At 41.6% G+C, this 12,624-nt stretch overlaps 1 protein-coding gene across 6 annotated transcripts in view; it reads left to right on the forward strand.

Moving 5' to 3' along the window:
* commd1 (copper metabolism (Murr1) domain containing 1) overlaps positions 1-12,624 on the forward strand; it is an 85,933-nt gene that overhangs the window by 8,472 nt on the left and 64,837 nt on the right. For 2 of the 6 annotated variants that reach the window (XM_048536898.2, XM_048536899.2), the window contains exon 2: positions 10,084-10,269. The exons of the other annotated variants lie outside the window; for them this stretch is intronic. The gene's annotated coding sequence lies outside the window, so the exon portion shown is untranslated. The remainder of the gene's footprint in view (positions 1-10,083; positions 10,270-12,624) is intronic. 6 annotated transcript variants of the gene reach the window in all.

Consider the following 12,624-nt stretch of genomic DNA (forward strand, 5'->3'; position numbering starts at 1 on the left):
TTTGTATTTTGTCCCCACGTTAAAGCAGAATTGATGGTACGAAGCAGTTGAATTGCTATTGCAATTGGATGGATGATTGTTAATCATTGCAAGATTAATGACTGCACAATTAAAACAATGCTTTGGAAGCAGTTCGCATATCATACATCAAACTGGTGAGGTGGCCAAGCACTTGATATATACAATTTTAACACCATGGAATGTGATAGGGTCAGGGGTGCAAATTGATGAATTTTGGTCAAGGATAGTTTCATTACAGATGCAAGAACAGAAAAAGCTGGTAGAATCAATGAATATTTGGATAGAAATAGTGTGCAAGAGTGTTGGAACAGGCAGGAGATTAAGTAATGTCAGTGTTCATTTGAAGGCATGATAGGCAAATGGCCTTCTTCTGTGCTGTAACAACAATTCTGTGAATGGAGAGTGAAACCAAATTAATATTTTCAGGTTATTGACTTCATCATTCTGGTGAAATATCCACAATCTGAAAGGCATACTTTGGTTCTCTCTCTGTTGGTGCTGTCTAACCTGCTGAGTTTCTAGTATTCAGAGATAATGGGAACTGCAGATGCTATAGAATCCGAGATGATAACAAGGTGTGGAGCTTGATGAACACAGCAGGCCAAGCAGCATCTTAGGAGCACAAAAGCTGACGTTTCGGGCCTAGACTCTTCATCAGAAAAGGGGGATGGGGAAAGGTTTCTGAAATAAATAGGGGGTCCAATTGTAATTTTCCAAATATGCTGATCGTACAAAGCAAGACGAGAATATTAGGCTTGAGGAGGGTGAACATAGAACATTACAGCGCAGTACAGGCCCTTCGGCCCTCGAAGTTGCACTGACCTGTGAAACCAATCTGAAGCTCATCTAACCTACATTATTCCATTATCATCCATATGTTTATCCAATGACCATTTAAATGCCCTTAAAGTGATGAGTCTCACTTGGTGCGAGGAAGCTTCAACTGCACTTGGACAAGCAAAATGAAAGGGCAAGGCATGGAAGATGGAATAAACAGACATAGGAGCAGGAGGCAGCCTTCAGTCCCTCCAACCTGCTCTGTTATTCCAAATCATGGTTACCAATTTCTTTAAAGCCATATTCCTACACCACTTCCAAGAAGGAAAATACAAAATAGGAACTGGAGTAAATTTCAGTCCTTTGAGCCTACTGTTCCATTCAGTAAAATCATGGCTGATCTTTTAGTTTCATATTCTCCATTCCTATGTACGCCCTAACAATCCTTGAAAAACCTCAGGAATCTATCCTTCTTAGCCATAAAAAAGTATTCAAACTTCTGTTTCCACCAACTTTTGAGGAACAAAGTTCCAAAGACTCAATATGTGAGAAAAAAATTCTTCTCATCTGTCCTAAATGGTTTTTAAACAGCGACCCCTAGGTCTATTCTCCTGCAACAGAAAACATCCTCTCACAGCTATCCTGTTAAGACCTCTCAGGATTTATATGATTATTCATTTCAACCAAGTCATCCCTTATTCTTCTAAAACTCCAGCAGATACGAACTTTGCCTTTCAAGTACATAAATGCTTCTCAATCACCATTAGTTGCTATTGCATATTTTTAGACCAAAGTAATCTAAACAAATAGATTAAATCATACTTTAACGCCAAAGTACATTAGATAGAAAGAATATGGACACAATGAGTTCTTTCACATTCTCTGAAGGCACCAAGTAATATCGGTATTAAAGAATAAAATACCTTTTAAGGTTATTTAAAAATAATGAATCATAGAATCCCTACAGTGTAGAAATAGGCCCTTCAGCTCAACAAGTCCACACCAACCCTCAGAGCATCCCACCCAGACCCATTCCTCTACAACACACCTAATCTACACATCCTTGAACATGACACGGTAGGAAACCGAAGCAACTGGCTGAAAGCCACACGGACACGGGGAGAACATGCAAGCTCCACACAGACAGTCTCCCGAGAGTGGATTCAAACCTGGATTCCCCACAACTGTGAGGCAACAGTCCTAACCACTGAGCCACCATGCCTCCTGTACTAGGAGCAGAATATAATGCCCACCGAGGACATTGAAGTTTGCTGGAAATCTAATTGCACAAAACATCAATATTATTAAAACAGCAAAATCAAGCTTGTTTGCTGGAAATTGAAATAAAAATGGAAAATACTAGAAACTCAGATAACAAAGTGTGGAGCTGGATGAAAACAGCAGGCCAAGTAGCATCTTAGGAGCACAACAGCTGACATTTCCCACCTAGACCCTTCTTCAGAAAAGGGGGAATGGGGAGAGGATTCTGAAATATGGGGAGCGAGGGGGAGGTGGACCGAAGATGGATAGAGGAGAAGATAGGTGGAGAGGAGAGTATAGGTGGGCAGGTAGGGAGGGGATAGGTCAGTCCGGGGAGGACGGACAGGTCAAGGGGGCAGGATGAGGTTAGTAGGTAGGAAATGGAGGTGCGGCTTGGGGTGGGAGGAGGGGACAGGAGAGAGGAAGAACAGGTTGGGGAGGTGGCGATGAGCTGGGCTGGTTTTGGGATGCAGTGGGGGGTGGGGAGATTTTGAAGCTTGTGAAATCCACATTGATACTCTCCCTGTTTATTCCAGGCTCTTCTCCCTCTCCCCCCCCCCCCCCCCCCCCCATTTATTTCAGAACCCTCTTCCGATCCCCCTTCTTTGAATGGTCTAGGCCCGAAACGTCAGCTTTTGTGCTCCTAAGATGCTGTTTGGCCTGCCATGTTCATCCAGCTCAAGCTTTGTCATCTCGGATTCTTCAGCGTCTGCAGTTCCCATTATCTCTGATCACAATCTGAACCTTATGGTATTCCATTAGAAGCCTGTCATCTTTAGAAGGATCCAATTATTCTCAGCCTGCTTTCTCCCTGTTAACCAATATTCACTCCATTGCCTCAATCCCAGGTACACTAATTATGTTTATCAATTTCCTGTGTGGGATCTTATCAAAAGTCTTCTCTTTATGCGACCATATATATGACTTGCATTGGTCCTCCATTACTTAGGCTCCAAATGACATCCTCATAAACCTTCAACAACTTTGTCAAACATGATTTTCCTTTTCTAGATCGATGTTAATGCTACCAATTTTGCCATCATCTTTAAGTATCCTGTTAGCATTCAAAGTTCTCCACCCTAATGGGAAACAAATTTATAATTAAGTATTTTTATGGTGTATTTGATTTTGGTAATCTACTTTAGTTTTGAGTGATTCAGATTCTTCTTGTATAACTTAATTTTAAAGTAAAATTCAGTTTTGTTGAAACCTAATGCATGGAGAGTTTCAGGTCAGAGTTTCAGAGAATTTGCAGTCTTCTAAAGTATTTTCTGTTTGAATTTAAGTAGCCAAAACACTGTAAAAAGGTGAGCAAGCTGATGATGTAAAGAAAAGTGATGCCAGAGTTAGGTTTAATATTGTGATTGTTCCAGAAAAAGGACACTGAAGAAGGTGCAGAGTAATTGGGCTTAAAATACTGAACAGACACGAGTGAACCAGAATGAAACGTTGTGCAATGAGAATTCTTTTCAGAACCAAAAATTGACAAGTGACATAAAATCTAGTAGTTTTCAATTGTTTATAGCCCATCACATTTTTAGTTCCCATTCTGATGAAGGGTTATCGTCCTGAATTACAATAATGGTATATCGTTCAAGAAACACATTTGTATCTTGAAGGCAGAATTGGGGTGTAACTAGCATTGAAAAGTTAACAAATAGACTAACTTATCAGGTTAACAATGTAAAACATGTAACAGCCTTTTTTAAAAAAAAGACAAAAATCCATAGAATAGAATCAAACAATGCAAAAGAAGAGGCCCTTCTGCCAATCAAGTTTATATGCCACAGGTGCACCAAATCTGCACTCTACTTTCCAGTACTAGACCCGTAGCCTTGAATGTTTCACACTTCAACTAATCATCCAAGCACTTTTTAACGCTTGTGAGGTTACCAACCTCAACTACCCTCCCAGACGGTGCATTCCAGACTGCTGTCACCCTCTAGAGAAAACCTTTTCCCTCAAGTCCCTTTTAAATGTCCCACTTTTCACCTTAGTGTGCCACCTTGTTATTGACCCTTTAGTTTAGGGGAGCAGTTGGTTTCAGGCACCCCATCCATGCCCCTCAAAATTTTATACAGCTGTATAAAGTCCTCCTCAACCTGCTCTGCTTCAAAGAAAACAAGCCAAGCTTCTGCAGCCTCTTTTCAAAGCCAAGATTCTCTAACACAGGCAACATCCTGGTGAATCTCCTCTGCATCTGTTCCAGTGCAGTCACTGCTGCTTGTAGTGCTGTAACCTAACCAAAGCCTTGTCGGCTCCAACATAACTTCCCTGCTTCTATAAACAACGCCTTACCTTATTCAGGCAAGTGTCCCATATGCCTTCCTAACTACCCTATTAACTTGCCCTGCCGTCTTTAGGGATCAGTGGATAAGCACCCCGAGGTTGCTCTGTTACTTTGAGCTTCCTGGTGTCCTGCCCCGTAATGGTAGGTAACAGGGAAGTAGTGGGAAGAAATCTTATTTTACTGATTGACAGCATGTTACTGGCTAGGCCAACATTTGTTGCTTCCTACCCAGAGGGCAGTTAAGGTTAAGCCACATGTCTGAGGGTCTGAAGTTAAAATGTGGGCCATATCAGGTAAGAACAGCGGATGTCCTTCGTAAAGTACAGTAGTGAACCGGCTGGATTTTTAGGACAATCTTTCGTGATTATCTAGTACCAATAAGACCAGTTCTTTATTCCGGATCTTATTGAATTCAAACTTTACCATCTGCCATGATGAGATTCAGACCCATGTCCCCAGAAGATGAACCTGAGGTTCAGTGACATCAATGCTACACCATTGCCTCACTGCAATTAATTTACAATTAAATTCCACCATTAACACAAGGATAGTGTTGAATCAGAATTATATTAAAATTACTAACTAATATACTACTCCTATATCTCTGAAACTAAGCAACATACAAACCTCTTCATTTAAGTATTTCCTTTGAAGGCCTAAACCACGTATGAAATATGGCTGCATCAGTACTTTTCTGTGTTGCATCTTATTTGATGAAATTTAGTTAAACTACTGAAATACCTAAATTGCTGTTGATGACCTGGGGGTAACCAGTTCAAAATTCGGTAGATTACCTCCAATTTTCCAATTTGGTAGAAGTATTTATTTTTGTTCTCGCGATTAAAACTTTGAATTAAGAACTTACTCATGCATCTAGTTGTGAAGGTTTAACATCAATCTCAGCCCATTCTTCTAAATTATTTTGATCTGAGCAGTTTGTATGTGTGAGGCCAGAAACCTCGGTTCCACAGATGCTGTTTCCAGCTGAAAGTCTCCAGCATTTTTTTGTTTTTATTTTCTTAATTTACTGCATCTGTACTATTTTCATCTGCTTTTGTGAATTATTTTGTCATTTTCAAGCTGCGCAAGAAAGTCGGTAGCGTCTGAATTAAGAGCCAGCAATGAAGCATGTACAGTAGACGACAGAAGTAGTTTTCTGCCTTAGGGCAGTTTCAGACTAAGGAAAATTTGATATAGGTATTTGTTTCCAGTGTCAAATAAGAAATGGAAATAGTGAGCTTTTTTAAAAAAAAATTAAAGTGCTGAAAGATAGCAGGAGAATACTCTGGAGGACAGGAGGGGATGTTTCATTCCTAAATGTTCTTTTCTCAAGTTTGTTGAGAGTGGTCTCTGTCTGAATTCCAAGAAAAGATTGCATTGGCCTCAGGCCACATCCTGTTTTATCATCGTTTTCTTTTAAACAAAAAAAACAGCAGTGCCTTGTGGTTGTAGTTGAAATGGAGAAACTGAAACTTGTTCTCAGAATTGCTCAACTTCTGCAAATTTTTAAACGGTTTCTTCCCCAGCTGCTTTGTATGGTAGTTGCATCCTGTTCGGGGAATGAATTTAACATGTTAATCCAGGACAAAATTCTTGTGATTACCAGCTTAAAAATAAATATACTATAAATCTTGATTAGAAAACAGTGATTTCTGTTTGTCGATACTTGCATTGTTTCTGGGTGTAGAAAGTTAAATGCAGGGGTAAAGATTAGGCTTATGCTTGACCATTTACGTTTGCATTTTGAATGCCATTGATAAATTTTAGTTTCTTTTGCGATTTGGCCCATGCAGTGGAGATGTTAACTGCATCACCAGATTCAATAACAACCCTTTGGCTCCAATACTTCACCAGGCCTCAGTACGCACAAACTGTTGAGATCAAAATAATTTAGTGGGCCAAGATTGATGTTAGGCCTTCAGTGTCAGATGCATGAGAAAGCTGTTAATTCAAAAAGCTCAAAACTCAAAAACGAAAATCAAATAAAACAGCAATTGGCATTAATGTAATGTCTGTAATGAAAACATCCCAAAGCATTTCAGAAAGATTTTAATTTTTTAAAATTTGCCAAACTGAAGGATCGATTATGAGGGGTGATCCAGAGCTTGGTCTGAGAGGTGACTGCAAAAGCATTTCTTGCAGACAGAATGAAAAATGGGAAGTGAGATGTAATCTTGAATGCCAGGCTCATGTTCTGGGGACTGGTTCAAATCCTCCTTTGTGCTGTACTGTTGTAAGCTTCGGCATAACTGAATTTCATTTATTTTAAGAAATTCCCTAGACTAGAAATCTACTTTCTTTGGCATAGAGCTGACCAAACATGAATGTTGGCTCAAAGGAACTATTTGATTCCTTGGATCAAATCTAGACCTTTGAACAGATCCAATTTCAATTTTATGCTTTTTTTTCCCTGATATTTCCTTTTCAAATAATCAAACTTTCATTTTAAACAATGCCATTATTGTTTGTTTCTGCTACATAATGAAGAATTCCATGTTTGAATCAACTTGAGAAACAGATTTGACTTTTAAATTCTGATAATTCTCCAAGGTGTCAGTACTCCTTTAATTCTGCCCTCCTTGATTTTTATTTATTTGATTATTGGCACCCTTGCGTTTGCCTAAATACTGGAATTCCCATGCTAGGGTTCTGTCTCTCTCTTTGTGTGATTCAGTATCAAATAGCTTTTCATGATGCACCAATTGACTAATGTTTTATTGTATTGAAAAGGTTCTATGTAGTTGCATGTTGTAGCAAACTTATCTTTGTGCGGCTGAAGTTTACAAATGTGAATGTGACAGTATGAAACATGGTCCCTAAACACACATAAGCACTCAGCCTGCAAATGAAAGCTGATTTTGAAAGAGGCTTTATCACCTCTTCCCAGTGTTGGAACAAATGAGAATATGCTAATGAGGGTTGTAAATGACGAATAGTTAGAAACAGTTGAGATTCAAGAACAGAAGTCACATGATTCAGGGTATAGACCAACAGGTTTATTTGAAGTTTGAGATTTCAGGCCCGACCAGTCCCCCTCCACCAACACCCTCATCCGCCTAGCCGAACTCGTCCTCACCCTCAACAACTTATCTTTCGATTCCTCCCACTTCCTACAGACAAAGGGGCTCGCCATGGGTACCCACATGGGCCCAAGCTGTATCAGAGATAATGGGAACTGCAGATGCTGGAGAATCCAAGATAATAAAGTGTGAAGCTGGATGAACACAGCAGGCCCAGCAGCATCTCAGGAGCGCAAAAGCTAACGTTTCGGGCCTGGACCCTTCATCAGAGAGGGGGATGGGGTGAGGGTTCTAGAATAAATAGGGAGAGAGGGGGAGGCTGACCGAAGATCCACCTTCGGTCCACCTCCCCCTCTCTCCCTATTTATTCCAGAACCCTCACCTCATCCCCCTCTCTGATGAAGGGTCTAGGCCCAAAATGTCAGCTTTTGTGCTCCTGAGATGCTGCTTGGCCTGCTGTGTTCATCCAGCTCCACGCTTTGTTATCTCCGGACTATAATTTGGTGTTGTTTGACTTCTGACCCAGTCCAATCCAGTCCACCACCAGCACCTCTACATCAGAGATTCAAGGAGGCTTTGGGGCCAGGAACAGATCATTAAAAGGTACAGAAAAATAATCAGTGTGATGAAATGCTGATCTTTATAGCAAGAGGAATAGAATGTGAGGGTTGAAGTTACACAAGTACATCTGAATTCCTGAGAGCAGGGCTGGTTATCACAACTTAAGGATGTATTGACCTTGGAATTCAGGTAAATTTGCAGTGCAGTCCCTTCAAGCATTAAATATCAAAAATGAATATTGCTATCTCAGGTTATATTCTCTGGAATTTAAAGGTAGAAGTGATTTGATTGAAATTTTCTAGAAACTGAGGTGGGGAGAGAGATGGACAAACCTATTTTCATTGAGATTCTTACGGTAAGTTGAAGAAGTTGGACCTGTATCTATTGGCACTTAAAATAATGAATGGTTATTGAAAGAGGTGATGCTGAAGAGATGTTTCCCATGTGGGAGAGATTAGAACACGGGGAGATAGTTGAAAGCTAAGGGCATCCCATTTAAGATGGAAATGAGAATTTTCTTTTTGCGTCATTGGTCTGGAATTTTCTTCCCCAGAAGGCAGTGAGGGTGAGGCTGTGAAATGCTTTCAAGGTTGTGTTAAACGATATTAATGACTGACAGGAATCTCAAAAGGTACGGTGTGTAGACAGCAAGGTAAAGACCCCAGTCAGATTGCTCATGATGTTAACAAATTGTGGACAGGCTGAAAGGGCTGAAGAGCAGAGTCCTGTTCCTGATTCATAAATATGAAAGTCTTAACATTCTGCGATAGACCAAAGAGGTGTGAAATTAGGAAATGCACAAATCTGTTCCACAAATGGCAATTGTTGATTTAAAAATTGAGTAAGCTTTTCATGAATCAACCATTGGCATTAAAGGATGTGGGGTGCAAATAGGTGTTTGGAGTTTGGCTCTGCATAAAGTTATGATTGCAACTTTTATTTTTTCTGCAGTGGAGTTACCAATGGCCACTTGATGACCTGGGTTTTAGTACTTGTGGAAATTTACTGTCTTACTTTTGGAAAGGTAATGGTTTTTGAAATGCCTGGTTGGGCTGAGTGGCCTGATTCTGTGCAGTATATCTGGACAAAAAGCCTGCTTAGTTGGCACCCCATTCACAAACCTCTCTTTCCTCCTTCACCGACTCTGTAGCAGCAGAGTACATCTTCTGCAACATGCAGTACAAAAATTCTCCAAGGCTGCGTCAACAGCACCTTCCAAACCCACTACTGCATCCCTCTAGAAGGCCAAGGGCAGCAGATACATGGGAGTGCCATTCCCTGCAATTCCTCTTCAACCCACTCACCATCCTCATTTGAAAGTATATTGTTGTTCCTTCAGTGTCACTGGGCCAAAACCCTGAAATGCAATACTTAATGGCATTGTGATCTACCTACTACACCTCTTCAAGAAGGCAGCTCACCACCCTACTCCAGGGCAGCTAAGGATTGGCAATAAATACTGGCTAAACTAGTCATTCCCACATCCTATGAATTAATTTTGAAAAATCTACTTGCTTGGTATACTTGTAACCATGCTGAGTGGTTCCACATTTTATTGATCCCTCCCTCTAGGTAAGGTAAACAATTTGTTAGAAAAATAGGCGGAATAAAAAATTAAAAATAAACAAGACCCAGGATGGCTGCTTATGAAAATAGAAAGGTAAACCATCTGCTGGGTAGCAAAAAAGAAGCTGGGAAGGTGTTTCAGGATCGTTAGGTGAATTTCTGCAATGCATCTTATAGATAATACTGCTAGTGAGTGTCAGAAGTGGATGTGGTTCCAGTCAAGTGGGCTGCATTGTCCAGGATGGTGTCAAGCTTCAACTGTTGTTGGAGCAGTGCCCACCCAGAGAAATGGGGAGTATTCCATCACGTTCCTGACTTGTGCCTTGTGGATGGTGGATGGGCTTTAGGGAATCAGGAGGTGAGTTATTCCAGAATTCCAAGCCTCTGACCTGCTGTTGTAACTGCTGTTTGTTTTTAAGTAGCAAGTCCAGTGTAGTTTCTGGTCAATGCTAACCCCAACAATATTGATAGTGGAGGAATACAGTGATGTTAAGACCATTGAATGTCATGGGGTAGTGGTTTGTCTGTCTTTGGAGATGGTTATTGCCTGGCATTTGAGTGACGCAAATGTTATTTGCTCCTTGTAAGCCCAAGCCACTTAAATGGTGCTGAACATTGTCCATTCCTTGATGAACATCCCTATTTTTGAACTGATGGTGGACCAAGGGTCATTGATGGAGCCCCTGAAGGTCGTTGGGTCTACAAAAGTATCCTGAAGAACCCCTGCAGAGGTGACTGATCTCCAACAACTGCAACTACCTTCCTAGGTGCCAGGTATGACTGCATCCTGCAGAATGTTTTCACTTTGATAGCTGTTCCAGTTTTGTTAAGGCTCCTTGATGCCCTGCTCGGTTGAATGTGGACTTGATGGCAACAGATGTCACTTTCACCTCCCCTCTGGAATTTAGCTGTTTTAACCAAATCTGCAATGAGATCAGAAGTGGAGTTTTTGTGGCAGAAACCAAACTGGGTGTTGCTGAACAGGTGCTGCTTGAAAAGCACTTGATGCATTCCATTACTTTACGAATAAGCGCACATAGGCAGGATTTGTCCTGCGATGTGTATACAGGACATACCTGGGCAGTTTTCCAGTGTTATAAGTGTACTAGAGCAGCTTGGCCTGTGGAGTGGCAAATTCTGGAGTACAGGTCTTCAGTACTATTGCAGGAATGTTTTCAGGGCATGTATTGTATGTAGTATCCAGTACCTCCAACCATTTCCCGATCTCGTGTAGTGAATCCAGTTGGCTGAAGACTGGCATCTGGGATGATGAGGACTACTGGAGGAGGCCAACATGGATCATCCACTTGGCATTTTTTGTCAGAAGTTTATTGCAAATGTTTCAGCCTTGTCTTTTGTATTAATGTGTTGGACTCTTCCATCATTTGATTTTGGGGATATGTTTGAATCTCCTCCTCCAGCATATTGTTTAATTGTCCACTACAATTTTTATGAAAGGATGTGGCAGGACTGCAGAGCATAGACTGGATCCAATGGCTGTGAGATCACTTAACTCTTTAAGTTGCTGTTTATGCAATTTGGCATGCAATTAGTCCTGTTTGTGGTATATTCACCAGGTTGACACCTCATTTTTAACTATACCTGGTGCTGCACCTGGCACACTGTCCATTGAACCTGGGATTGATTCCCAGTCTTGATAGTAATAGTAGAGTGGGAGATGTATCAGGCCAGGAGGTTTCAGATTGTGCTGCAGTACAATTCTGCTGCTGTTGATGGCCCACAGTGCCTCATGGATGTCCAGTCTTGTGTTGCTAGGTCTGTTTTTTGAAGTCTGTCCCATTTAACACTTAGTGCCACACAGTACAGTGGAGGATATTGTCAATGTGAAGACAGGACTTTGTCTCCACAAGGACTGTGCGGTGGTCACTCTTAGTGATACTGTCATGGATAGATGCATCTGCAGCCAGTGGATGGGTAAGGATGAGGTCAAATTTGTTTTCCCTCTTGATGGTTCCTTCATCACTGGCCACAGATCCGGTCTAGCAGCTATATCCTTTTAGGGCCTTCCCAATATCAGTAGTGCTGCTGCTAAGCCGCTCTTGGTGGTTGTTGAATTCCCCCACCCAGCGTACACGTTGCATCCTTGTCACCGTCCCCCCCCGCCCCACACCCACCACCACCACCACCTCGGCTTCCTCCAAGTGTTGCTGAACATGGAGGAGCACTGATTCATCAGCTCAGGAAGGATGGTATGTGGGAATCAGTAGGAGGCTTCCTTGCCTGTGTTTTACCTAAAGCCACGAGACTTCGTGGGGTTTGGACTCAACATTGAGAACTTCCAGGGCAGCTCCTTTGCTTCCATATACTATTGTGCTGCCACCCCATTGGGTCTGCCCTGTCAGTGGGACAGGACATATCCAGGAGTGGTGATGGTAGTGTCTGGGATGTTGTCAGTAAGGTGTGAGTCAGGCTGTTGCTTGACTGGTCTGTGTGCCAACTCTCCTAATTTTGGCACTTGCCTGTGGATGTTAGCGAAGAGGACTTTGCAGGGTCCACTGTGTCCCTATTGTCTTTTCCAGTGCCTAGGCCAATGCCAGGTGGGTTGTTCTGTTTCATTTCTTTGAATCTTCATAACAATTGATACAACTGAGTGGCTTACTAAGCCATTTCAAAGGGCAGTTGAGGGTCAACCACGATGCTGTGGATCTGGAGTCACACGTCAGCCAGACCAGGTGAGGATGGCAGATTTCCCTCTTTTTAAAGGACTTTAGTGAGTCAGATGGGTCTTTCCAACAATTGGTAAAAGTTTCATGGTCATCAGTAAAATCACAATTCCAGACATGTATTGTCGAATTCAAATTCCACCAGAACATTAGCCATTTCTGGATTTGTAGTCTTGCACTAATACCAGGAGGCTATCGCCACCTTGAATATAATTTACCTGCATTGTCTGAGGGTGGGAGATGCAGGAATTCTTCCTAAAAGTTACAAAAAATAATCTGAATGTTAATGCCAGTCAACATTGGGATGAAACAGCTGAGGGGAACCTACCTCCAGGCTGTGACCTACAGTGCTGGGCTGTATCTGAGATATTTAAGAATGTAAGAAATAGGAGCAGAGAGGGCCATTTGATGTCTCAAGCCTGTCCCTATTATTCAAACAAGATCA

Source organism: Stegostoma tigrinum, chromosome 9 (genome assembly GCF_030684315.1).
Source record: "Stegostoma tigrinum isolate sSteTig4 chromosome 9, sSteTig4.hap1, whole genome shotgun sequence".
Lineage (NCBI taxonomy): Eukaryota > Metazoa > Chordata > Chondrichthyes > Orectolobiformes > Stegostomatidae > Stegostoma > Stegostoma tigrinum.